Here is a 27,500-nt window from a genome sequence, read left to right on the forward strand (position 1 = left end):
TTTTTGTGAAAATTTTAGATTAATTTTATTCACATACTGTTTCTAAATTTGATACTATCCATGAAATATAAACTGGCCTAAATATTGCATATTGCACAATATATGCAATATCACGTATTTCATAATATCAGGCATTATATCCTTTACGTAGTTTATAGCACTGAAATCATTTGTAGCCTTCATCTTATGAATAAAATAGTCATTTATCTATATCTATATATAGATGTATACACACACAAAGTGAATCTATGTGTATATACTATAGTTACTTACAAAATATATTTTCAAACTGACAACAGAAATTTAACTTAGATAATTATATGTTCATGTGATGCTTCATAAGTTAATTTAATAACATTTGAAATTATTATATATCTTTTTTCTTAGGTTATATTTAGTTCTCTATATTGAAAGCAGAGAAAAAAGATCACTTAAAAAATCAGTAGCAATTTCATTCGGTGTTAAAATTGATAAGCCAAGAACATACTATATGACATTACATAATGATGTGTTTGCTTACTATTAAATAGGTTTTAGATAAATTAGCTTATTTAATACAGAAGCTGTATATACTTTTTCTTGTGGTAAAATACTCTCTGAATTATTAGTCATCAGTATTTATATTGTTTTGTGAAACTAATTTCAGCCAGAAATTGTGCAATTATTGAAAACTTTAGATTCTTCAGGTTACTTTGGAGAAAGTGAGTTATTTTTATGTTTTCCAAAAGTCTCCTAAGTAAGTTATTAGAGACAAAAATAAGATAATGCAGGGATGCTACAGTACAGTGCTTCTTAATCTTTCTCATGTAATGACATGCAAAAGGATATATTTGGTTGGCACACCAGGTTAAACTGATGAGGCTGCTCTTGGCCAAAGGATACCAGCTCCCAAACTCCAGCCACCTCAGATCCTGCCTGGTTGCCTCGAGGGCTGAGAGGATGAAATTTTAGCACACCTCTTATGTATTAGTAGCTAAGTAGTTGGGAAGCTCCGAGTGTATTGCAGTTAGAGAGCTACATTTATAAAACCCAGATTGCATAATAATGATTTGAAAATCAGATCTATCTAAAATCTGTCTAAATATCTAAAAACAATTCTAAAAATCATCCTATTCAGAAAGAAAAGAACAAATTATATCTCTAGACATAGTTTTTACTAGATGGATTAATGATCCTTGTCATATTTTCCACTTAATGTTGGTTATAATATCTGCTAAGATTATTCAAATTTTAATCTTTGCTTTGACCCCTATTAAAGCAGAATATGTTTAAATTGTATTCTCTGAAAAATATTAAATATAATAAAGTTATCTCTTGGCAGAATAATATTGTCACTTGTTCTTAGAGAGTTGAGAATGATTTTTTGAAACCACAAAGACCTTAAAACTAATCAAATCAAACTCTCTGTTGACTTTTTAGGAAACAACAGTTCAGATCACAATTAGATCACCGCTGTGCTAGAACTAAAATCCAATTTTCCTGATTCCTAGGCCCTTCCCTTTCAGCTGTACTCTGTAATGCTTGAAAATCTTAATAGGAGAACTTATGAAATGTTAAATTTATAAAATTCACATATTATGCTTTTATAGCTGTTAGAAGTAATTTGCTAGCAATTTTTACTTATACATTAGGTGATCCTTTTAGATAGAGTTTACGTAAGATTATGCCCTTTTTTTTTTATTCTTTACTTACAGTGTCTTCCCTAAAAAAGCCTGACACTTTCTGTTTCAGTGTTCAAAATAGCCAGTGGGAAAAAAATGGAAAATTGTTCATCGTGCCAAAGTTTACTTTGTGCTAAAAATTGTTTTATTATTATAATGGAATTATATTCTAGTAAAAATAGATTAAAACATTCTAGTTTGGATAAGAATTCTATAAACACCCATACTGGGGACTTTGTCCTCTGTCATTCCATTTGTCAACATTCCAACAGACAGTAGGAGAAGCAGACAGAATACATTATTCTTTTTGCGCCACCTAGCGAAACTCGACTGCTGTATATTTATCACACTATACCTAACTTGCAATAGGCGATACACTTAGCTCCTGCTCATTACGCCTGTAAGAAATTCACAAACAAAAAAACAAAGATCTAACCCCACTAATGTTGACATATCATTGTATTTTGGCAAAATTTGGAAGACTTAAATATTAGTAAGAATATGAATACTACTTCTGCTAAATTGTGAAGGGCATCGTCTTGAACAAAAGACGTCGCATGGGTAAAGTTTTTAATTATGCTCTTCCAGTTGTAAATACAAGATTTTACAAAATGAAAATACATTCTGGAGAAACATTCAAAATATTAAAAAGAGATGGGATCAAATTAGATTGAGGAGTGTACAAAATATTTTAAGTACCTTGAACTCATTAAGTGTTTTTTATGTAATGAGGTTATCTTTTATCATAAATCAAAAATATTGGTAAAATAATTTGTGCCACACATATGCTTTGAAATGAAAGTAATAATGTTGTGTAATGCTAGATTTACTGATCTGTAGTTTGAAAGAACACCATGTTCAAGTATCTATCTATTTTTTTAAATTTGCGTCTCAAGTGTTTGAAGTGAAATCTCCTGGATGTTTTCTTTTATTAATGCTGCACAAACATTCAGCTGCTTAACTTATAGGTCTTAATTTTTTGTAATATTATTACATTTCAAGGGCATGCTTTCAAAGTGCTGACACAGATAAAATAATACTATTGTCAGTGTCACTGTTTTAGGTTGATGTAATAAGAAGTACCTAATGTAAAAAAAAAAATAGGAAAAATAACTTATCCAAATACGAGAAACTTGTTTCTTATGTATCTAATTTGTTGTGTATGAGGAAATATAGGACTTTTGGTGACTGTAGCTATAGTTCTGAAGATTTTTATTTGATTTAACATATGATTACTTTGAAAATTCTTAAGATTTACTGCTCTTAAGTATGTGCCATAAAGATGTAGATATAAATATATTTGTTATATGTGCTATAAAGATATAAATATCTTTTAAAGTATATATTTCTAATTTTTAATATGGAATTATACCCTAAATGAATTTTTAGCAATTTTTTACTCTTAGAAACTTACAAACATATTTATATATAAGTGCAGATATATAAAACATACATCTTCTAGTTAAAACATACATTGTCTTTTAACTAGAAGATGTATGTATTATATATCTGCACATAAATCTTAAAAAGAGAAGTTTTGAGGAGTTACACCAGATTTTATATCTGAATATTAATATTCATATTACTAGAATAGAATGTACTAATTAATGTAATTTTTTGAGACACTGATAAATCTCAGAATATCCATTCTTGTCATAAATGTTTCTAAAATATTTAAGTAACATGAACAGAATTAAATATTTAATATATTATCAATCCTCAGAGTCATCATTTTGTGAGTTAATTTTTACTTTAGTTCAATAAACATTTATCGAGGAGTTAATGGGCCATGTCTGATACGACACTATGCTAAAATCAGTAAGATAACAGACCTCAAGGAGTTGGCAGTCTAGTGTGGGGAAGAAAGACATTTGTTCAATTGGTGATACTAGAGAAATATAGTTTTCTCAGACCTAAGGGGAGGAATTAATGGTGACTGAGATAATAGGGCAATGCATCATGGAGCAGGTTACAGGACATTTGAACAATTAGTGTTATTGAATATTATGAGTGTAGATAAAGCAAGTGTGAAATTGAGAGCGAAATTTATAGTTGTGACATAGCATATCCAGAAACTTTTTAAATATATGTATCTTCTTAAATTATAACGTGAAAAAGGTTCAGTAGTAGTCTGCTTTAAAGTACATGTGCCCACACATGCATGCATGTGTGCACACACACACCAGATTCTATACCATTTCTCAGAAATATTAGAGAAACCACTTTACATATACTTAGCATGTATTTCCCTAAATGAAATTTTGTTATAAGGAAAGGATTCACTACTAAATGAAATTTTGTTGTAAGAAAAGGATTCGTTCCTAAAAATTTATATATGGGTTTTTTTAAAGTGTACAAATTGTATAATAAATAGAACAGACATATGCATTGCAAACAATAATTACTATATTTTAAAGCTAATATCTGTAAAGGTATATCGATAATATTATATATTTTATATAAATATAATTTGATTCCCTGGGCTATAATACTGTTGTATTATATAGCATATATATTATATATGCTATATATATTAACTTGGCATATATTAACTCATTCAGTTTTTACAATAACCCTATGGCTTATGATGGAGGTATTATTATCAATACAATTTTTGGATGAGTTAACTAAGACACAGAGAGATTAAGATACTTGTTCCAGATCTCATAGCTAGTAATGGGTAGAGTCAGGATTCAAACCCAGACTTCAGAATCTGTGTTTTAAATATCTCTGCTACAATACTGCATAGCAATGTTTTATGCCTAGATTATAACCATTTCATTAATAGATAATGCTATAGAAGAAGCTATATTGAAGAAATGTCTTCCAATCCTTTTTATAGGTGTACACACATAAAAACCATTGGATGAGCATCTGAAGAATATACTATCCTACAAAATTCCCAGGGTAGTGTGTTGTATGTAACCAGAAATCTGTGTAAATAAGTAATATTTTGCTATTTTGAAGGAATAAGTGTTTTCGGCTATTACAGCTAATTTTCTTACCAGTATTTTATTTTCTTTTTGGAAAATCAAAACTGGTTTAATAACAGTTAATTTAGTAAGCACTCATTGGCACTGGGCTGAGTTTGGAGGAGGCAAATGTGAATAAGAAACAAATATATTAAATGGTTACAGTATGATAGGACTACTGCCAAAGTACATGTACCACAAGAGCATCTAGCTCTGTCTAGAGTTAAGAAGAGATTCTCATAAATTGTAGTATGTCAAGAATGAGTAAAGCCTTCCAAAACTAGAGCACAAAAAAGGCAAGGGGAGGGAGAGCATTAAGACAAATACCTAATGCATGCAGGGCTTAAAATCCAGATGATGTGTTGATAGGTACAGCAAACTACCATGGCACATATATACCTATGTAACAAACCTACGTGTTCTGCACATGTATCCCAGAACTTAAAGTAAAAAAAATTTTTAAAGGCGCGAATTGTGAAACAGTGTGGTATATGTAGAAAATTGGAAAAAGTTCTTAGTGTTTGAAGTGTAAAGGATATGAGATGGAGCAGCAGACTGGGAAAAATGGGTGAGGACCACTGGTGAAGGATCTCATCGGTCATGCTAAAGACAATGAGGTTTTCTGATGATTCTTAAAGAGTACTTTCTTGGAAAGATGATTGCTTCTAATGAACCTGCTTGCATAGATGATGCTGTTCCAAGTCAATACCTCTGAGAAAAGTAGTCTACATTTCTTTGCTTAGTTTCCAGTCTCCAGGGGATCTTTGGACAAGGATAAAGAAATGGTCCAGGCATACCTTTCCCAAACTAACCACAATTATTTCCCAAACCAACCAGAATTATTCCCAAACTAACTGAAATTATTGAAATTTAAATTTTAATTAGTAAGCTGTTATCTATAAACCTCCCAGTTTCTGCTTAAAAGTACATGCGCCCACATATGCATGTGCACACACACACACACACACACACACACACACATACACACCCCAGATTCAATACTGTGTATTAGAAATATTAGAGAAACCACTTTTGGGTGTTTGAAGTGAAATCTCTTGCATGGTTTTATGTTTTTATTAATGGTACACAAGCATTCAGCTGCTTAACTTCTAGGTCTTAATTTTTAATATTATTAAATGGTGCAAAAAGAATAATGTATCTGTCTGCTTCTCCTACAGTCTGTTGGAATGTTAACAAATGGAATGACAGGACAATTTCTATGATTCTTTAAATCTGGGTTATTAAGTATATCTTTACCTCCTGACTTCTTGGCAGTGTTCATTGAGTCATGTATTGAGCATCTGTTGTTTAGCAATATATTGAGTACTAGAGTTAAAGTGATGAGCTGAAGAGACACAGTCTATTAAAACGTTTTTGAAGATCTACAGTCTTATCTGTGCAAAATATAAAGAAAGACTTTTGTTTATATCTTGGTGACATGGTGGTCCTTTCATAGTTTGTCCTTAAAAAATGAGAAATGTTGATAGTCTTATCTAAATTTTGCAATTGGCGTGACTCAAGCACCTCTTCAAATTTGTTGAATAGAACAGTGTTTAACTGGCACAAGAATTTTGCTTCTTAAATTTTAATTCAGCATGCTTTCCATGGGGATGTTTCATTCTTTTGGTAAAAGTGTACTTTCTCTTTATGTGTCATTTTAATTTTTTTGTTTGCTCCATTAAAATGTTTGATGTCTTCTTTAGAATATACTATATCTGTATTTGAATTTCATCTACTTCTTATAACTTTTCATGACCCCAATTCATCTTATGACTATACCATAGTGCAGATAACCTCATATCCAACAACTAATGATGGCAGCATTGGTGCATCTGGAGTGGTGGCTGTCATGATGCCAGCTGCAGTGGGGCAGGTGTGGCCAAGGCTGCATGGAGAGCCAGCAGGAGCCAGGAACAGGTAGAAGCCCTGCCCCTGTCCAAGTTGATGGGAGCAGGAGTACCGCCAGGGCAGGAGGTATGGCTAAGATTGCATGCTCCGCAGAGCCAGCAGGAGCCAGGAACAGGTAGAAGCCCTGCCCCTGTCCAAGTTGATGGGAGCAGGAGTACCGCCAGCGCAGGAGGTATGGCTAAGATTGCATGCTCCGCAGAGCCAGCAGGAGCAGATAGAAGCCCTGGCGTCTTCCAAGTTGGTGGGACAAGAGTACCGCCCTCCCAGGTGCAGCTGCAGCCACCCAGCATTCGTTGTGGAACTGGGCATCTCTGCACTCTTAGGGGCCCTGGGAATCCCTCTGCCCCTGCAGGCTTGGAAGTGCCTGCTCCTGCTGCGTGGCCTCTCTCCATTCCTGGCACTTGCTATGATTTCCAAGCAGAATTGTGGCCAAGCCTGGGCACTGTTATAACCCTGCTGGGTGTGCACATTCAGGGCAGCGCTGACATGCCAGGCCCTGCTGCCTCAGTCCCCTCTGGACTTTCGGCGCTCCCATATGAAGCCCATAGAAACCCCAGACTCAGTCAGATTCAGGGAGACAACTTGCCTATAGAGAGGAACTACCTACCCACTGTGGATCTCCTCCCTGCTGAGAGCTGAACAGATGACAGGACAACCTGCCTGTGAGGAGGAGCTACCCACTGTGAGTCTTCTCTCTGTTGACAACTGAACAGATGATGGAAGGACCTGCCTTCAGAGATGAGCTACCTGTTGTGGGTCTCCTGTCTGCCAAGAGCTGAGAAGACCTGCCTGCAGAGAAGAGTTACCCACTCTAAGTCTCCTCTCTGCTCACAGCTGAACAGAGGATGAGAGAACCTGCCTGAAGAGAGGAGCTACCTATTGTGGTTCTCCTCTCTGCCAAGAGCTGAGCAGACATCAGGACTACCTGCCTGTGGAGAGAATCTACTCACTGGGGGTCTCCTCTGAGCAATTCTCTTGCTCAGTAAAGCACCTCTTTGCCTTGCTCATCCTCCACTTATCCACGTAACTCATTCTTCCTGGACGTGGGACAAGAACTTGGGACCCACCAAATGGCAGGGCTGAAAGAGCTGTAACACAAACAAGGCTGAAACATGCCTCTTGCTCACCACATTATGGGTGATGAGAAGAAGAGAAGAGCTGCAGCCTTTCGGGGAGCCCAGACCTAGGAGCTCCCTGAGTGAGTGCTATGACATCCTCTTTGGGGCTCTGCATTTCCTGGCATCTTCAAGCTTCCAGGCACTACCACATTCCCTGGTGCTAGTCATGGAAGCTGCTTGTGGAACACCTGGTCCAGCCGCAGCCTTGCCAGGAGCTGGTGCTCATGCCAATGCCAGCACCTGGAGCTGCTCTACCTGCCAGCATGCCTGGCTGTGCATAGTGGCCAGACCCCACACTTGTTCACACAACCCTCGCCACTCCATGCCTGACTCACCCTTGGCAGGCATGGGATCCAGGCCAGTAGCATGAGCCAAGACTTGTCTGCCAGGCTGAGTGGGAAGAATGAGCCCATTGAGCCCAAGCAGAACTCACGCAAAGGTGCCACCAGGCACAGAGGTTTCCAGCTGAAAGAGCAACACCCCAAGGATCCTGTGATACTATAACATGTTGGATTTACATGTGCTTGCACTGCAAGAAGATAGTTATAGCAGTCATAAAAAAGAAAGAACCAAACACCCAAGGTATTTTGCTATCAGTAGGTATTTTTTTTTTTTTAATTTGGAGCAAAAATATTTCTGCATCCTGGATCATGAGACCCATATAACATGATTAAGATTTTGGGTCACAGGATACGTTATTTAATTCCTAAAAAACTTGGGTATTCTCTTCTGTTAACCTCAGTTAATATTTCTCAAAGTGTAGAACCTAGATCACCAACATTAGCATCATATAGAACTTGTTAAAAATGCAAAATTTCAGAATACAGCAATACAGTAGAAGAATTATAACTTGTGTGCATCTGATAACATGACTTCAAGATACATAAAGAAAACATTGACACAATTGTAAGGATAAACTTTGAATCTTGTCACCATGGTGAGAGAAGTATTAAACTAAACAACAAACTTACAGTATGCTCTGGTGAACACACAGGACCCTGAACTCAAGACTTAGGGAATATATAGGCTAGGAAATACTGTGGGATTGATTCCAGACCACCACAATAAAGCAACACCAGAATAAAGCAAATGCCACAGTAAAACAAATCACAGATTCTTTTATTTTCCCACCAGTGCATATAAAATTTGTTTACATTATACTGTGGTCTGTTAAACATACAGTAGCATTATGTCTAAAAAACAATGTACATGACTTAGTTTAAAAATATTTTATTGCCCTCGAGAGCTTGTTTGGAGGTTCTAGCAGGGGAGTGCAGCTACTTGTGTACCCTTGACTGAAGACCAGTCCTCCTCTATCAGGGATGGTCGTCCTCTTCAACCAAGCATGCAGTTTCCAGAGGGATGCACAAGAGTGGTGAGGGAGGAAGGGTATACCCACCTGGCCAGCCAGATCAGCCAGATCAACCCTGGAGCCATCAATGGGGTGACAGATGGTGCAGCCAGATGCCCCAATCAAAAGACACAGACTGGCAAATTGGATAAAAAGTCAAGACCTGTCGGTGTGCTATATTCAGGAAACCCATCTCACATGCAAGAACACACAGGCTAAAAATAAAGGATTGGAAGAAGACTTACCAAGCAAATGGAGAGCAAAAAGAAGCAGGAGTTGCAATCCTAGTCTCTGATAAAATGGACTTTAAGCCAACTAAGATCAAAAGAGACAAAAAAAAAAAAAAAAGGGTATTACATAATGGTAAAAGGATCTATGCATCAAGTAGAGCTAATGATCCTAAATATAGATGCACCCAATACAGGAGCACACAGGTACATAAAGCAAGTTCTTAATGACCTACAAAGAGACTTAAACTCCCACACAATAATAGTGGAGACTTCAACACTCCACTGTCAATATTAGATCAATGAGACAGAAAATTAAAAAGGATATCCAGGACTTCAACTCAGATCTGGACCAAGCGGACCTAATAGACATCTACAGATATCTCCACCCCAAATCCACAGAATATACATTCTTCTCAGCACCACATTGCACCTATCCTAAAATTGACCACATAATTGGAAGTAAATCACTCGTCAGCAAATGCAAAAGAATGGAAGTCATAAGAAAGTATCTCAGACCACAGGGCAATCATATTTGACCTCAGAATTAAGAAAGTAACTCAGAACCACAAAGCTTTATGGAAACTGAACACCTGCTCCTGAATGTCGACTGGATAAACAATGAAATGAAGACAAAAATAAGGATGTTCTTTGAAACAAACGAGAATGAAGACACAATGTACAAGAATCTCTGGGACACATTTAAAGCAGTGTCTGGAGGGAAATTTATAGCAATAAATACCCACATGAGAAGCAAGAAAAGATCTAAAATCAACACCCTATCATCAAAATTGAAAGAGTTAGAGGAGCAAGATCAAAAAAACTCAAAAGCTAGCAGAAGACAAGAAATAAAAAAATCAGAGCAGAAGTGAAGGAAATAGAGACATAAAAATCCCTTCAAAAAATCAATAAATCCGGGAGCTGGTTTTCTGAAAAGATCAACAAAATAGACTGCTAGCCAGATTAATAAAAAAGAAAAGGGAGAAGAATCAAATAGATGCAATAAAAAACAAAAAAGGGGATATCACCAGCAATTCCACAGATAACAAACTGCCATCAGAGATTCCTACAAACAACTCTATGTGCATAAATCAGTAAACATGGAAGAAATGGATAAATTCCTGGACTCTTGCACCCCCACAAGACTAAACCAGGAAGAAGTTGAAACCTCTAACAGACCAATAACCAGGGCTGAAGTTGAGGCAGCAATTAATAGCCTACCAACCAAAAAAGTCCAGGTTCAGATGGGTTCACAGCTGAATTCTACCAGACATACAAAGAGGAGCTGGTACCATTCCTTCTGAAATGATTCCACACAATCCAAAAAGAGGGAATCCTTCCCAAATCATTTTATGAGACCAACATCATCCTGATACAAAAACCTGGCAGAGACTCAACAAAAAAAGAAAACTTCAGGCCAATATCTATGATGAACATAGATGGAAAAATCTTCAATAAAATACTGGCAAACTGATTGTAACTGCACATCAAAAAGCTTATCCATCACGATCAAGTAGGCTTCATCCTGGGGTTGCAAGACTGGTTCAACATACGCAAGTCTATAAACATAATCCATCACATAAACAGAACCAAAGACGAAAACCACATGATTATCTCAATGGATGTAGTGAAGACCTTTGACAAAATTCACCAGCCCTTTATGCTAAAAACTCTCAATAAACTAGGTATCTGAGGAACATATCTCAAAACAATAAAAACTATTTATGACAAACCCACAGCCAATATCATACTGAATGGGAAAAAACTGGAAGCATTCCCTTCGAAATCTGGCACTAGACAAAAATGCCCTCTCTCACAAATCCTATTCAATATAGTATTCGAAGTTCTAGTCAGAGCAATTAGGCAAGAAAAAAAATATAAAGGGAATTCAGTTAGGAAAGGAGGAAGTCAAATTGTCTCTGTTTGCAGATGGCATGATTGTATATTTAGAAGACCCTATCATATCAGCCCAAAATCTCCTTAAACTGATAAGCAACTTCAGCAGTCTTAGGATACAAAATCAATGTGCAGAAATCACAAGCATTTCTATACACCATTAACAGAGAGCCAAATCATGAGCAAACTCCCATTCACAATTGCTACAAACAATAAAATACCTAGGAATACAACTAACAGAATGTAAAGGACCTCTTCAAGGAGAACTACAAACCACTGCACAATGAAATAAGAGAGGACACAAACAGATGGAGAAGCATTCCATGCTCATGGTTAGGAATAATCAATATCGTGAAAATGGCCATACTGCCCAAAATAATTTATAGATTCAACACTATCCCCATCAAGCTACCAATGACCTTCTTCACAGAACTGGAAAAAAAACACCTTAAACTTCATATGGAACCAAAAGAGAGCCCACATAGCCAAAACAATCCTAAGCAAAAAGAACAAAGCTGGAGGCATCACACTACCTGATTTCAAACTATACCACGAGGATACCTTAATCAAAACAGCATGGTACTATTACCAAAACAGAGATATAGACCAATGGAACAGAACAGAGGCATTGGAGGAAACGCCACACATCTACAACGATCTGATCTTTGACAAACCTGACAAAAACAAGACAGGGGAATGGATTCCCTGTTTAATAAGTGGTGTTGGGAACACTGGCTGACAGTGTGCAGAAAGCAGAAACTGGACCCCTTCCTGACACCTTACACTAAAATGAACTCCAGATGGATTAAAGACTTGTACATAAGCCCTGACACTATAAAAGCCCTAAAAGAAAACCTAGGCAGAACCATTCAGGACATAGGCATATGCAAGGACTTCATTGCTAAAACACCAAAAGCATTGGCAACAAAAGCCAAAATAGACAAATGGGACCTAATTAAACTACAGAACTTCTGTACTGCAAAAGAAACAGTCATTAGAGTGAATCGGCAACCAACAGAATGGGGAAAAAATTTTGCAATCTACGAATTTGACAAAGGGCTAATATCCAGAATCTACAAAGAACTAAAACAGATTTACAAGAAAGAAACAAACAAAGCCATCCAAAAGTTGGGGAAGGATATGAACAGACACTTTACAAAAGAAGACATATTATGAGGCCAACAAGCATATGAAAAAATGCTCATCACTGATAATTATAGAAATGCAAATCAAAACCACATTGAGATACCATATCACGCCAGTTAGAATGGCGATCATTAAAAAATCTGGAGACAACAGATGCTGGAGAGGATCTGGAGAAACAGGAACACTTTTACACTGTTGGTGGGAGTGTAAACTAGTTCAGCCATTGTGGAAGACAGTGTGGCGATTCCTCAAGGAGCTAGAAATAGAAATTCCATTTGACCCAGCAATCCCATTACTGGGTATATATCCAAAGAATTATACATCATTCTGTTATAAAGACACATGCACACATATGTTCATAGCGGCACTGTTTACAATAGCAGAGACCTGGAACCAACCCAAATGCCCATTGACAATAGACTGGACAAGGAAAATGTGGCACATATACACCATGGACTACTATGCAGCCATGAAAAATGATTAGTTTGTGTCCTTTGTAGGGACATGGTTGAACCTGGAAACCATCATTCTCAGCAAACTGACACAAGAACAGAAAATCAAACACTGCATATTCTCACTCATAGGCAGATGTTGAACAATGAGAACACATGGACACAGGGAGGGGAGCATCACACACTGGGGTCTGTTCTGAGAGGGCAAAAGGAGGGACACCTGAGGGAAGTGAGGAGGTCAGGGAAGGATAACATGGGGAGAAATGCCAGATGTAGGTGATGGGAGGATGGAGGCAGCAAACCACATTTCCATGTGTGTACCTTTGTAACAATCCTGCATGATCTGCACACATACCCCAGAACCTAAAGTACAATAAAAAGAAAAAAGAAAACAAAATATCTTATTGCTAAAACATGCTGACAATCATCTGAGCCTTTAGTGAGGAGGGTCTTGCCTTGATGTTGATGGCTGCCCGTTGATGAGGGTGACTATTGCAGAAGGTTGGGATGGCTGTGGCAGTTTCTTAAAATAAGACAGTGAAGTTTGTAATGATTGACTCTTTCATAAACTGTTTCTCTGTAGCATGCAGTGCTATTAGATAGTATTTTACCCATGGCAGAACTTCTTTCAGCATTGGAGTCAGTCCTCTCAAACCATGCTGCTGCTTTATCAACTAAGTTTATGTATAATATTCTAAATCATTTGTTGTCATTTTTAGCAATGTTCCCAACATCTTCAACAGGCGTAGATTCCATCTAAGGAACCATTTTTTTGTTGTTGTTAGTACTTAATAAGCAATTTCCTATCCATTCACGTTCAGTCACATCTTCCAGCTCCACTTCTGATTGTAGTTTTCTTGCTATTTTTTCCACAAACTGCAGTTACATCCTTCACTGAAGTCTTGAGCCCTTCGAATTCATCCATGAGAGTTTTGAAGCTATTTCTTCCAAACCCCTGTTATTGTTACTATTTTGACCTCCTCCCATGAATCACAAATGTTCTTAGTGGCATTTAGAATGGTGAAATCCTTTCCACAGGTTTTCAGTTTACTTTGGCCAGATCCATCAGAGGACTTTCAAGTCTTACTGTTTAAGAAACACATTTTGTAGGGCTATGGCAGCTATAGCCATACAAAATGTATTTATTAAACAGTAAGACTTGAAAGTCAATTTTTCCGTGATCTGTGGACTGCAAAATGGATGTTGCATTGGCAGACATGAAAACATTAATCCAGCCGGGCGCGGTGGCTCAAGCCTATAATCCCAGCACTTTGGGAGGCTGAGGTGGGTGGATCACGAGGTCAAGAGATTGAGACCATCCTGGTCAACATGGTGAAACCCCGTCTCTACTAAAAATACAAAAAATTAGCTGGGCATGGTGGCACGTGCCTGTAATCCCAGCTACTCAGGAGGCTGAGGCAGGAGAATTGCCTGAACCCAGGAGGCGGAGGTTGCGGTGAGCCGAGATCGCGCCATTGCACTCCAGCCTGGGTAACAAGAGCGAAACTCCGTCTCAGAAAAAAAAAAAAAAAGAAGAAGAAGAAAACATTAATCCCCTTGTATGTCTCCATCAAAGTTCTTGGGTGACCAGGTATATTATCCATGAGCAATACTATTTTGAAAGAAATTTTTTTTTTCTGAGCAATAGATCTCAACAATGGGCTTCAAATAATCATAAACCATGTAAACAGATGTGCTGTTATCCAAGCTTTATTGTTCATTTATTGAGCACAGGCAGAGTAGATTTAGCATCATTCTTAAGGACTCAGATTGTTAGAATGGGAAATGAGCAGTAGCTTCAAACTTAAAAGTTACCAGCTGCATTAGCCCCTGACACGAGAGTCAGTTTGTCCTTTGAAGCTTTGACACCAGGCATTGACTTCATCTCTCTACCTATGACAGTCATAAATGGCATCTTCTTTACTAGAAAGCTGTTTTGTCTGCATTGAAAATTTGTTACGTAGTGTAGCCACTTTGATCAGTGATTTTAGCTAGATCTTCTAGATCACTTGCTGCAACCTCTCCATCAGCATTTGCCACTTCATCTTGTACTTTCATGTTATGAAGACTGCTTCTTTCCTTAAACCTCACAAGTCAACTTCTTGTCGCTTTACCCTTTTCTTCAGCAGCTTTGTCACCTCTCTCAGCCTTCACAGAATTGAGGAGAGTTAAGACTGCTCTAGATTAGGCTTTTGGCTAAGTGGAATGGTATGTCTGTTTAATTTTTTATCTAGACCACTTAAACTTCTCCGTATCAACAATAAGAAGGTTTCACTTTCTTACCATTCATGTGTTCAGTGGAGTAGCACTTTTAATTTCTGTCAAGAGCTTTTCCTTTGCATTCACATCCTGTCTAACTGTTTAGTATAAGAGGCTTACCTTTCATCTCAGCTTTTGACATACCTTCCTCATTAAACTTAATCATTTCTAGCCTTTCATATAAAGTGAGAGATGTGTTGCTCTTCCTTTCACTCGAACGCTCAAAAGCTATTGTAGGGTTCCTGATTGGCCTTATTTCAATATTGTTGTGTCTCAGGGAGTAGAGAGGGTCCATGGAGAGAGCAAGGGACAGGGGAGCAGCTGGTTGGTGGTACAATCAGAAACCGCCCCCCCACCCCAGTTAAGTTAACTGCCCTTAACTTAAGGTTTGTGGCATCCCAAAACATAGTAGTAGCATGAAAAATCACTGATCATAGGTGACAGATAACAACACATATAATAATAGTTTAAAAGCTTGAAGTATTATCAGAATTACCAAAATGTGACACAGAGACATAAAGTGAGGACTTGCTGTTAGAAAAATAGCACCAACAGACCTGCTCTATGTAGGGTTGCTACAAACTTTCAATTTGTAAAATAATAATCATGGCACCTACCACACGCAATAAAGCAAAGCACAATAAACCGAAGTATACCTACACATTCTTCCAAGTACCAATTAAACATTTATAAAATTGACCATTTTTAATAAAGCAAATCTAAACAGACCAATGATTATTAATATACTGTGTTCTTTGATCATTATGAAATTAAATCAGAGCATCAATGTAAACAATATAAAGTTTAAAGCATTCTTCTGAGTAACTCCTGAGTTCACTAAAAAGAAAATCACATTGGAATAAATACATTTAAAATTCTGTGTATCTAAATAAACACAGTTTGAGATGTTTTTAAAAAGCAAAATCTTGACCACGTTGGGCCATCAGTCAGTTTTGCAAACTTTCCATGTGATGCTAACACATGCTGAAGTTTGAGATGTACTACCTTAAAGTACCATAATTAATGCCTACTTGGAAATATCTATTAATAGCAACAAAATAGGTGATTAAATATTGATAATGATTAATACCAAGCCAGGAAAATTACAAGTAGTATCTGTTTTTAAATGCAAAGTTGATAAATACCAGATACAGTTTTAGAGGGCAGATTTTCACTATCATAGCCCAATAAAATAACTATGACTAAGGTCTTCATTTTATTACTTTCTTTGATTCTGCTTTTATATTCTGATATTGTTGCAAGTATTTTTTTGTTTGAACTCTGTCATATAGAACTGAAATGAGAGAAATTTCAAAAGAAATTTTATGATGTACTTAAATATTGTACTGTATTTCTGTTTTGGATATATTACTTTTTTCTGTTTGATATATTTTTATTGCCTATAAAATAAATGAATTTAAATGTCTCTTTTTCATTAAAAACTATTTGAAGTGTGATGAAAATTTTATATCTTTATATATAGTGTTTTATTAATAAGCACATTGACTTATTAGCAAAAATTTGCTATATAGTGTTTTATATATAGTTTTATTAATAAGTACATTGACTTATTAGCAAAAATTTGCCTATAATAGAAAGAAATGCTCTTGAAATTTCTTATGTATTGTGTTTCTTATTTATTTCTAATACAGGAAAATTATAGCATAATTATTTTCATGATCTTCAACTTGTTTGTATTCAGTTGCTTCTATGTGGGGCTGAATGTAGTTGCTTGAGTGTTGACATAGATTTTGATTATGATTTTTAAGGAATACCAGTATTTCTTCTCTCTTCTACCTTATCTCTAATTAAGCACTGCCATTGCTAGTGCTTAATTCACCTATCATGTGAAAGAATAGAACATGCCTCTTCATTAACAGGCTAGTAAAAGGTCATATGTTGGTTCCCTTTACAGTTTACCCTGGAGAGTAAATGCAACAGTTTCATTATGTGCCTATTTTTTATAGATCTAGGGGAATAGAAATCTCAAAGATTGCTCCAAAACCATTTCACACCTGTAGGGTGCTACAATGTGTCATCCAACGAAGTTTGCATTATTAATTTTGAATTATATTTGCAGTTTTCTTTAACTAGTAGCAGTATCCCAGTTAGTAGGGCCATGATACAACTCTTCAGTCTGAATGTGGTATAGTAAAAGTGCATTTAAAACATGCTTTTAAAAGGGTTAAATCAGGGCATGGCATAAAGTTCCTTTGGGGAAAATTTGTGGATTCAGCAGTGAAAGTCTGCATTTTATCAGAGGTGTTAGCATTTTTAGTATAGAGGTATATATATTATAACACTGAAATCAAGCCATTGGTTTTAGACTTAAATGATAAATCTCCCAGGCAACCAAAATTATGATGTACTTAAATATTCAGCATTTCATATTTCTGAAAGAAAAGTCAAATTCAAAATATTAATTTATTAATAACATAGCAATTTCGCTACAAATTATTTGCTTTCATTCTTATTTTACAATGGCATTTTATCCCTAATCTTTCTGACTTAATAATTAAACTGTAATAAAGATAAATTGACTATACTTTAATTAGAAACACTAGTAGAATTAGATTTATTTTATGTGCTATTTCCACACAGTTTTTAAAAAGCCATGATAGTAGTGAAAAGAAGAGCAGACTAGAACCGTTACAACTTTTGACTCACTCACTTGTTTGGTATGTGATCTTAAGCAAATTATTAAGCCTCTCTGAAACTTTTTGAGAATTATATGAAATTATCTTCAAGTACTTACTGCAGTGCCTAACACATAGTAGTAGGTTGGCATAAATTGTTGTTTTCTTTCATGAATTGAAGCCATGAAAACAAATGACATAAATAAAAATACATTATTTTATTTTTTAAAAAAGAAGCACCCTTTTTTAATGCAAGAATAATGTAAAAATAGGAAAAGAAATGACTTTTTTGATATCAAAAACTATTGCAGCACATCCTTGATTTCTGAGGTATATAATTAATTGGTATTTCTGGATTTTAGTTCTTATTTTAAAAACGATTACTTACTTATAGTTACTCTTTAAAATGCATATATATTGGCCAGGCACAGTGGCTCACACCTGTAATCCCAGCACTTTGGAAGGCCAGTTTGGGCAGATCACAAGGTCAGGATATCAAGACTATCTTGGCTAGCATAGTGAAACCCCATCTTTACTAAAAATACAAAAATTAGCCAGGCATGGTGGTGCCAGGCTATAATCTCAGCTACTCAGGAGGCTGAGGCAGGAGGATCACTTGAACCCGGGAGGTAGGGGTTTCAGTGAGCCAAATTGTACCACTGCACTCCAGCCTGGGTGACAGAGCAAGACTCCATCTCAAAAAAAAGAAAAGAAAAAAAGAAAAAAAATTTACATCAAGTTGATGGATATGCAGTAAGTCAAAGAAATACAGAATGATGAAATTATTTTTATTTTTTTATATTTCTGTAAAAAGAAAAAAAAATCTAGGAGTGCTTTTCTTTAAGAAAATAAACATCGTAGCCATATACCCATGTTATTATTTTTTCAATTTTTTTTTTTTTTTTTTTTTTTTTTTTTTGCTTTTTTTCTTGTATTGTAGTACATCACATCTAAATTACTGTGGCCAAGCAGTTGGGTAAGTATCAGAGAGCAGCAGAACTGGAGAAGATACATATAAGCATGGTGGTCAAAATGCTATAAAACTTTACATATTAAAAAATAAACTATCAGCATTGCACTTTTTAATCTCAAATTGTAATTGAATTTGATTTCTTTTTTGTCATTAGAATGCTCATGGATTCCAGCAGAAAAGCTGGAAAGAAAAATCCCTATTCAAGTGAAGAGCATTAGGATATACTGCATACAGCTGCATTAGACCAGCACATCTGTTGGACATACTAAGTGTGTCACTCAGCAGTGAAATAGATTATCAAAGCTTTTCTAATAAGTGACATAGAAAATTCCCTGGCAGAATTTAAAAAAAAGAGCACATGAAGTAAATCTTTGCAAGTTTGGGTAATGTTTAAAGCTTATGTGGGGTTATAAAATTTAAGAGAAAATCTAGAAGACATGACACAGGATAAAATAGTAAAAGAAAAAGCTTTTACTTTTGGAATTGTTATAAAATTTACAAAAGGGAATTTGATGTAAAAGCAAACAAAACCCATTCAATATGTTCCAACCATTTATTTTCCCACATTGGTGCTTTAAAAAGTAGAAAATAATATAAAGATACCATATCATTTTGTAGTTTAGATTTGTCAACCTCACTGAGCCCACATTTTTCAATATCATCATTTATTACTAGTATTATATTTAATAATTTGCAAAAAATAAACATAATCGATCTTTTGAGTAATATATAATTTAAAGCATGACATGCAACAAATCATTTCTAGACTCAGAAAAATTGTTCTTTGGAAGTAATAGTTTCTATGTCTCTAAACATCCAAATGAGAACTTAAAAAAAAATTGATAATGAAGTATCTTTATCCCTCTGAGAATCTGTTAGGAAAAAATTAAAATAAGGTCGCTGAAAGCAGTGCACTTTTCCTGAAATGTATTCTTTGTTTATTTATGTTACAAGAGAAGAATAGTTCTTTGAAAAATAAAGTTAGGAAACATAGGCTAAGTTAAACAAGTCTCTTTACTGCAGAATGTCTGAGAGCTTTAAATTTGCAGATAAGCATAGTGACTTTCAGTTAGGGAGGATTCTGTGTTGTGTTGCCCAATCTTATCCCACCGTGGCACCTGTTTAAATGGAGAATCATGTGAGAAATTTGTGTTCTATGCAATATGCTGTGAGAAATACTGGGCCACAGGATCTTTAAGGCTCCTGCTAGATACAGACATTTACATTTTTCTGAGATTTGACTGCACTGAATATGATTTGTGCCACAACTTCTTTCTTGACTTCTAGTCATTTTGAATTAGTAAAGTCTCCCTGGTAGTAGATGGCACCCTCTGGGGAGGGTTAAGTGTCCTTTGGATTGTATGGCAGCTGTGGCTTCCTACTACTGCTTATTTTAAGACCTTTCTAGACTGGTTCGTTGCAACTTCATCAACCAAATAATTGGCATGTCCTCCTGGCTAAGGTTTCCTACAAAAGCTGCTTAAGCATCATCTCCTCCTAGAAGTCTTCCCTGACCATATCCCTTTCCTTCATTGCTTTCAAAATACCTGTATACAGGGGTTTGTTTTTCCATTTTCCCTTCTAGTTTGTGACCTTCTTCATCTTTCCATCCTCAGCATTTAGCTTAGTGATTAGGAATACTGATAAGGAGCATAGTATTCTGCTGAATAATTTTCTAGGCTATCTGTTTTATGCTTTGTAAATCTGTTTTGAATGGGCAGATAAAGGAACTAATAAAAAAGAGCTTGCTTATAAGGTTATCCGACAAAAGTTATTATTGTTGAACCATTTGCTGATAATTCATGGCTTTCTTTTTCACTTTTTAGTCTTTGCACTGGCTATGCAATAATTGCAATTTCATACTTGTAAAATAATTTTTCAGTTGTAGTTACTGTTGACCTGTATGGTGTTTGAAGCAACTGCAGAATAATCATTTCAAATATTGGATATAACTAAACATTTTTACATGTACATTTATATTCCTAGCATTTATTAATGGTATAAATTGTTGAGGGATAAGAACTTAACGAATCCCACTTCTGTGCTGTGCATGTAAAGAAAGAGGCAGATGTACCTTAGGAGAACTGATGTTATGACCATAGTTGTATAGTCTTTATATATGCAGAAGTAACAGCTATGTTCATATGTAAATTTTTAATGAATTTGATAATTGTTGATAACGAGTTTTTAGGTTATCTGTTGTTCTGAAGTCTAGATAAAACTCAGTAAAGGACTGGCACAGTGGCTCGCACCTGTAATCCCAGCACTTTGGGAGACCAAGGCAGGTGGATCACGAGGTCAGGAGTTGGAGACAAGCCTGACCAACATGGTGAAACCTCCTCTCTACTAAAAATACAAAAATTAGCCGGTGTGGCAGTGTGTGCCTGTAATCCCAGCTACTCAGGAGGCTGAGGCAGGAGAATTGTGTGAAGCCGGGAGGCAGAGGTTGAAGCAAGCCAAGATCACAGCAAGCTGAGATGATACCATTGCGCTCCAGCCTGGGCAACAGAGCAAGACTCTGTGTCAAAAAAAAAAAAAAAAGAAAGCTCAATAAAAACTGTGTGAAAAAACCTTACACACTGTGACCTATTATGCTTTTTTTTAAGTATTATATATTTTATGTTAATTATATTTTTTCTCCAAAAATTATTCTTTACTGTTTTTTTTCTTTACAGTAGCTTAATACTGTGTTCTAAATGTTGTTGTTGTTTTCTATTGTTGTTTTAAAGTTCACATCCAGAAAATCTTGGGTTTACTATTTTTAAACATATAAAAACTAATTAGGCTTTTGTAGTTGTGATGTTCTTAGTAATTACATTAATGAGTTCAAAATTTTCATGGTTTTCTCAATCAAGTTGTAAATTTATAATTATTTACTGTGAGGTATGTATGCCACTCCTTAGTCCAAAATATTATTTGTCACATGTCTCTATATATTTCTTCTTATATAACCAAGATCATCTCCTTTTTCTTTTAGATGCTAATAACTAAAAGTTGTTTTCTCCATACTAACAGCATGAGACTTTCTTCCTGCTGAGACATTAAAAATAACAAAAAGTAATGGTGCTTGCTACCAGATGGGCTGGTAGATTTGGAAAATTGATTCAGCATTTACTCTTTTAAACCTGGGAGGAGTTGATATTATAACTATAATTATATAGTCTTTATACAGAAACAGCAGCTATGTTCATATGTAAAATTTTTAATGAATTTGATATAGTTATAAACAATGAGTTTTTAGGGCAGCTGCAGACACTTACTATTGCTGTTTTCTTTCCATTGCGACCTAGAAAGAGACCCTGGCATAGCTGAGCTAAGACTTCAGTCACCTGGTTTTTGCTCTCTAGGTTAAATAGAACTGCCTTAACCTTTAACTTGAAACTTCAAAGGAAATGAAATCCTAAATATAAATATCCCCTTTATATCTTTGCTAATTATCTTACAAACACATTGCACACAAACTATAATGTCTTTATTCAGATACTTTCTTACTTGGAGTCACTGTTTACCCCAGTGATGTTTTTTAGAGACGTGAGAATTATTGAAGCATGGTAATATAACATATTGGTATTAAAGTTACATTAAATAGAACTACTAATCACTATACCACTTTAGGAAAGCTACGGTATTTTAGAAAATGAGGAGGAAACTCTCAGGATTATTGAATGTTCCCCCGGACCCAGATGCTCATGGGATTTAACATAGGAATTTCAAGAGAAACTCTCTAGATACGTTTTCTAAAGCCATCTTAAATATATGAGACAAATAAGCATATCTTGATGATTGCTACAAAGCAACAAACCTCTCTGGATTTTCTGTGATTTTGAATAAAGTATGTTAAGGTAAGAGTTTCCTCATAAAGAGTGACATGTACATGGAAGCAATAAATTATTCTCATTTTGATTACTGTTTGCTTTCAGGTGGATAAATAGGTAAGAAACAAGATAAAAAGAGCATTAAATTAGTATTAAACTGTGATTCGCAGGCTCTGTATATTGTTCATTCTGGCCTTTGACAAATTAACTTTCATGGGCCTTTCGTTTGTTCATTAATACCATACACATGGTAATAACTTAGGTAGATAAAATATGCATACTTTGAATTATTGGAAAATGATACTTAATTGTCAGTTTATACTATATCTTTTTTACTCACACTGGTTTTTAAAACATATGACAGTATTTAAACTGAATGAACACGAGAAAGAATAAAATGTCAGAAAATATTCTTACATATATTTTGATGACTAATCCAATAAGGTTTATACATATGTGAAAGGATAGGAGGCAGTGCTGGTTATATTACTGGCTTTGTGATTACATATCTTCCCAGTTTGTAGTCTTTGCTTACAATATTTTGACAGAGCAGAGTTTGCAAAATGCCCTAGTGTCTTGGTCATTTTCTTAGTGTTAATGTGAAAACTACTAAGAATGGTAACAAATTGAAATAAGCAAAAATACATTTTGCTAGATGTTTTTATTTACAGTTAATTAGAGCATTTCTTTCTTGGCCCCAAAGTTTATATTAGAGCATCATGAAACTTCTTCAATATCTTAAGAGTATAATTTTCTTAACTTTATAGGTGGAATATTGGAATACATAAGTATTTTTAAATAAAGGTAATAAAGTGGAAAGAGTATAACCACTGGAGCTGGGTAGAAGCCTTCCTGTGCCACAGTCTAGTTAGGCAAGTAAACTAGTGGTTCTCCATGCATGCTTTCTGTCCTCTTTCTATGCATTTATATATACACTTATGTACTTTGTTGTTTTTAGTAAATAGATATGCTACATATGGTATTCAACTTGCTTTTTCACCTAATATTTGTCTTGAAAATCTTTCCATATGAATATTTATCAGGCTATCTTATTCTTTTTAGTGGCTTTTGTATTTCCTAATATTGCACTATATTTAGCCTCTTTCATATTTAGGTTGTTTACTCTTTGTCATTACAAATAGTGCCATATCTTGTGTATACATTTTTAAACACTTGTGCAAATGTTTTTGTAGAATAGGCTCCCACAAGTGGAATTGCTTGATGCAGGGTACGTGTATTTTCAATTTTGTTGGGTAGGCTGAGGGTCTTCCAAAACCACTTTATCAGTTTAAACCATCCTATTGCCAGGCAATGAGAGCTTTTGTTTTTCTCTGCTCTGTCATTATTAACACTTGATATTATTATTGGGTGTTTTTTTTTTCTGCTTTTGACAACTTTGTTGGGAAAAATATAATAGATTTCCTTTAGTACTAGTAACCTCAAACATATTTTTGCTATGTATTTTGACCATGTGTGTTTGCTTGAAAGTATGGTCACATGGTCGCACAAAACTGTCTAGCCTGGACCCTTTTTTTTCCTTCCCCCCCCCCTTTTTTTTTTTTTTGAGTCAGAGTCTTGTTGTGTCACCCAGGCTGGCATGCAGTTTTGGGATCCTAGCTCACTGCAGCCTCAAACTCCTGGGCTCAAGTGATTCTCCTGCTTCAGTCTCCCATGTAGCTGGGACTTCAGGCACATGCCACCAAGCCTGGCTAATTTTTAAAATACTTTTTGTAGAAGCAGGGTATCGCCATGTTGCCCAGGCTGGTCTCAAACTCCTGGCCTCAACTGATTCTTTCAAAGTGCTGGAATACAGGTGTGAACCACCACACCTGGCCAACTATTTCGGATAAAAGCCTGTCTTTTTAACCTTTTCAGGTTCTCGTCTTCTTAATTTCCCCCAGAAAATTATTGATTGATTCTAGATTTTCCAGTGTATGTACCTGTGGTTTTAAATGTTTATATTTGTGTGTATGTGTGTTTACTTGTTAAAATTTCTTCTGCATCTCCAATTATGTCACTTTACTAATTTCTTATGATTTTTCTTAGTCTTTTTCCTTGACTAGACTTTCTAAAGCAGGCGTCCCCAACCTTTTTACACAGGGGGCCAGTTCACTGTTCCTCAGACCACTGGAGGGCCGCCACATACTGTGCTCCTCTCACTGACCACCAATGAAAGAGGTGCCCCTTCTTGAAGTGCTGCGGGGGGCCAGATAAATGGCCTCAGCGGGCCCCATGTGGCCCATGGGCCTTAGTTTGGGGACACCTGTTCTAAAGGCTTGTCTATTTTTGAACAATTTGATGTTTGATTAAATATAAATCTATTTTTTTTCTTTCTTTGTATGTAAACTTTTTTTTTTTTCTCTAGGTGTTCTTAAGTGCTTTTTGGTATTTCTTGGTATTTCACAATTTCACCATAATTTGCTTATGTGTCCCTACTTTGCATTTTCTCAGGTTCTCTTTGCAAGTTGAAAATTTGTGCCCTTCTAAAGTTCTGGGGAAATCTATTTCTATTATGTCTTTGATTATCTCTTCCCTTCATCCTTTCTTTTAATTTGGAACTTCTTTTTGATAGATGTTAGAACATATAGATCTTCTATCCTTCTAACTCTATGGTCTTGAAAAAATTTTGTAACTTCTGTTTTTCAGTTTCCTCATCTGTAAAGTGAGGGTGATAAATGTAAATACCTGATAGAATCATTTTGAGAATTAAGTAAAATATATACACATACACAAACACTAAGGTCCATAGTAAACATTCAATAAATGTTAACTTCAATAATAATAATATTGTCACTTAACTTTTATATGTAAACCTCTTTGCATTCAGGGAAAATTCCTTGGTAAGACCTTCTAACACATTCATTTAGTCTTCAACTGTATTCATTCTTTTCTTCACTTCATATATGGAGTTCTCTTTTGATGGTCAAAATTTAGTTACCAAGATGCAGTCAATATCTTCCCACATTATGTTAAGGATATTATTTACAGTGATAGTGATTCCAAAAACTTCTGTTTACCTTACTAACTGATTCCTGTACTTAATTGTTCTATGGTGTTATTGTTGTTTGTGTTGTTCTTGTTTATTTTATCTGTTTTGTAAGATTCGTTTACCTCAACTGCCTGGTAATTCTAGATTGGTTGTTTATATTTGACAATCCCTGTAATGCTCTTATTTCAACTCATTATACCCTGTCTCCATTGATTGTGTCAGTAGCAAAATGTGTTGCTGGTAGGGGCATACTGGTAACTTGTCATGACATTTAGGGGTCAGTAATTACCTGCCCTTCCCTCACTGGTCCCAGCACTTCTTAAACTCACCGTGTTTACCTATTGTCAAACACTGCCTGCATCTCTACTTATCACATGCAAGGGAGGTGCCATTGTTTAGTTGCTTTAATATTAATTCAGTTTGATGTTTACCTCAAGGATACCTACTGTGCTTGGCATCCATTGATTCCAAAATTAGAACTTTCCTGGAACTTCTTCCTTGTTTGTATAGTCTTCTGAATGTGATTGTGCTTTGATTTCCTCTAATAATTTTTCTGTTCTTCTCTTCAGATATACTTTCTCTTTTTTTTTTTTAAAGAATTTCTCAACATTTGCAGTATATTCGTGGTGATACAATATCAAAGATTGGGTTACATACAGAAAAAGAACTTTGGGATAAGTGTTGTTAAAGCCCTGTAAAGAGATTTTCCCTAAAAATATTAATATAACCTTTTCTGAAATTAGGGCATGAGTCAGACACCTTGTCAGTCTTCTCCAATCCTTGATTTTATGATTCACTCCCATAGGGTATATAAAGTACTTCCCCAAATCATTTAAAATCTACCTTAACAGCTACAATAATTGAAAAGGCCAGTCCCCTAAGGAATTTTAAAAATAAAATTGGTAAAGATGTGAATGAATTCTGGTAATAAACTACCAATGGCACATCCTGAATCACACCCTGATTAGCCCCTATCACCTCTGCAGCTCTTCTTCTGATCTCCGTCATCCAAGTAAAACAGCCATAGAGGGATTCTTTTCTGAAAGGAGACTTTACTTTAGAAGGAGCAATGCAGCTGGGCACAGGGGTTCGCCCCTGTAATCCCAGCACTTTTGGAAGCCAAGACAGGCAGATCACCTGAGGTCGGGAGTTCACAACCAGCCTGGCCAACATGGCAAAACCCCATCTGTACTAAAAATACAAAAATTAGCCGGGCGTGGTGGTGCACACCTGTAATCCCAGATACTTGGGAGGCTGAGGCAGGAGAATCACTTGAACCTGGGAGGCAGAGGTTGCAGTGACGCGAGATCACACTATGCACTCCAGCCTGGATGATAGCACAAGACTTCATCTCAAAAAAAAGAAGAAGCAACACAATTTTTGTATTAATTTTCTAAATCCTTTTTGTTCATTCATTTAGGAAACATTCCTTGACCACCTGCTGTATTAGGCAAAGTGGACATAACAAACAACCCCAAAACTTCAGTGCCTTAAAGTAATATACATGTGTTTTTTACTCTTGTCGCAGTGTAATGCAAATCATTAGGAAAGCACTGCTCCTTGCAGAATTTAGAGATACAGATTCCTTTAACCTTGTGGTTTGCCCTTTCTGAGTCCTTGATTCAACCAGTAGTTGGGGAAAGAGTGAGGATTACATGAGGTTTTTTTTTAAATAGGCCAGCTGTGGAAACATTATACACATCACTTAGGCTCACATTCCATTAGCCTGAACTCAGGTAAACAGCCACACTTAAGTGCCAGGGAGACTAGAAAATGTAATATGAATAAAGATACATGAAGTAAACACTGACAGTTTCTGTCACAACTACTATGTGCCCTGCTCTCAAGGAGACACGTATATGTCCTTTAGTGAAGAGAATAAAGTACCGTACATCCCGTAAAGTAGGTATTAAAGTACCTACGGAAAAAAGAAGAAGCAGTTATATCCACTTAGGGACAAAGGGTGTTGATTGGGGAAGGCTTCACAGAAGAGAGTGATATATGAAGTAAAACTTCCTGGTAGGATTTTTTCAGCAAGAAAGTGAGAATGGGCACCCCAGCAGTAACAGAGCTTTCTGCTCTTGTGTCAGTTTGCTG

The 27,500-nt window shown here is 35.8% G+C and overlaps 1 protein-coding gene and 1 long non-coding RNA gene across 2 annotated transcripts in view; both read left to right on the plus strand.

The window, feature by feature from the left end:
* The window catches only part of RSRC1 (arginine and serine rich coiled-coil 1), a 400,525-nt gene that overhangs the window by 295,552 nt on the left and 77,473 nt on the right, over positions 1-27,500 (plus strand). The gene's annotated exons all lie outside the window — the stretch shown is intronic.
* On the plus strand, positions 3,185-14,277 carry LOC141585600 (uncharacterized). Its single transcript, XR_012519153.1, has 2 exons — positions 3,185-6,656; positions 6,753-14,277. It is a non-coding gene; the product is annotated as an uncharacterized LOC141585600 (long non-coding RNA).

Source organism: Saimiri boliviensis, chromosome 9 (assembly GCF_048565385.1).
Source record: "Saimiri boliviensis isolate mSaiBol1 chromosome 9, mSaiBol1.pri, whole genome shotgun sequence".
NCBI classification, from domain to species: domain Eukaryota; kingdom Metazoa; phylum Chordata; class Mammalia; order Primates; family Cebidae; genus Saimiri; species Saimiri boliviensis.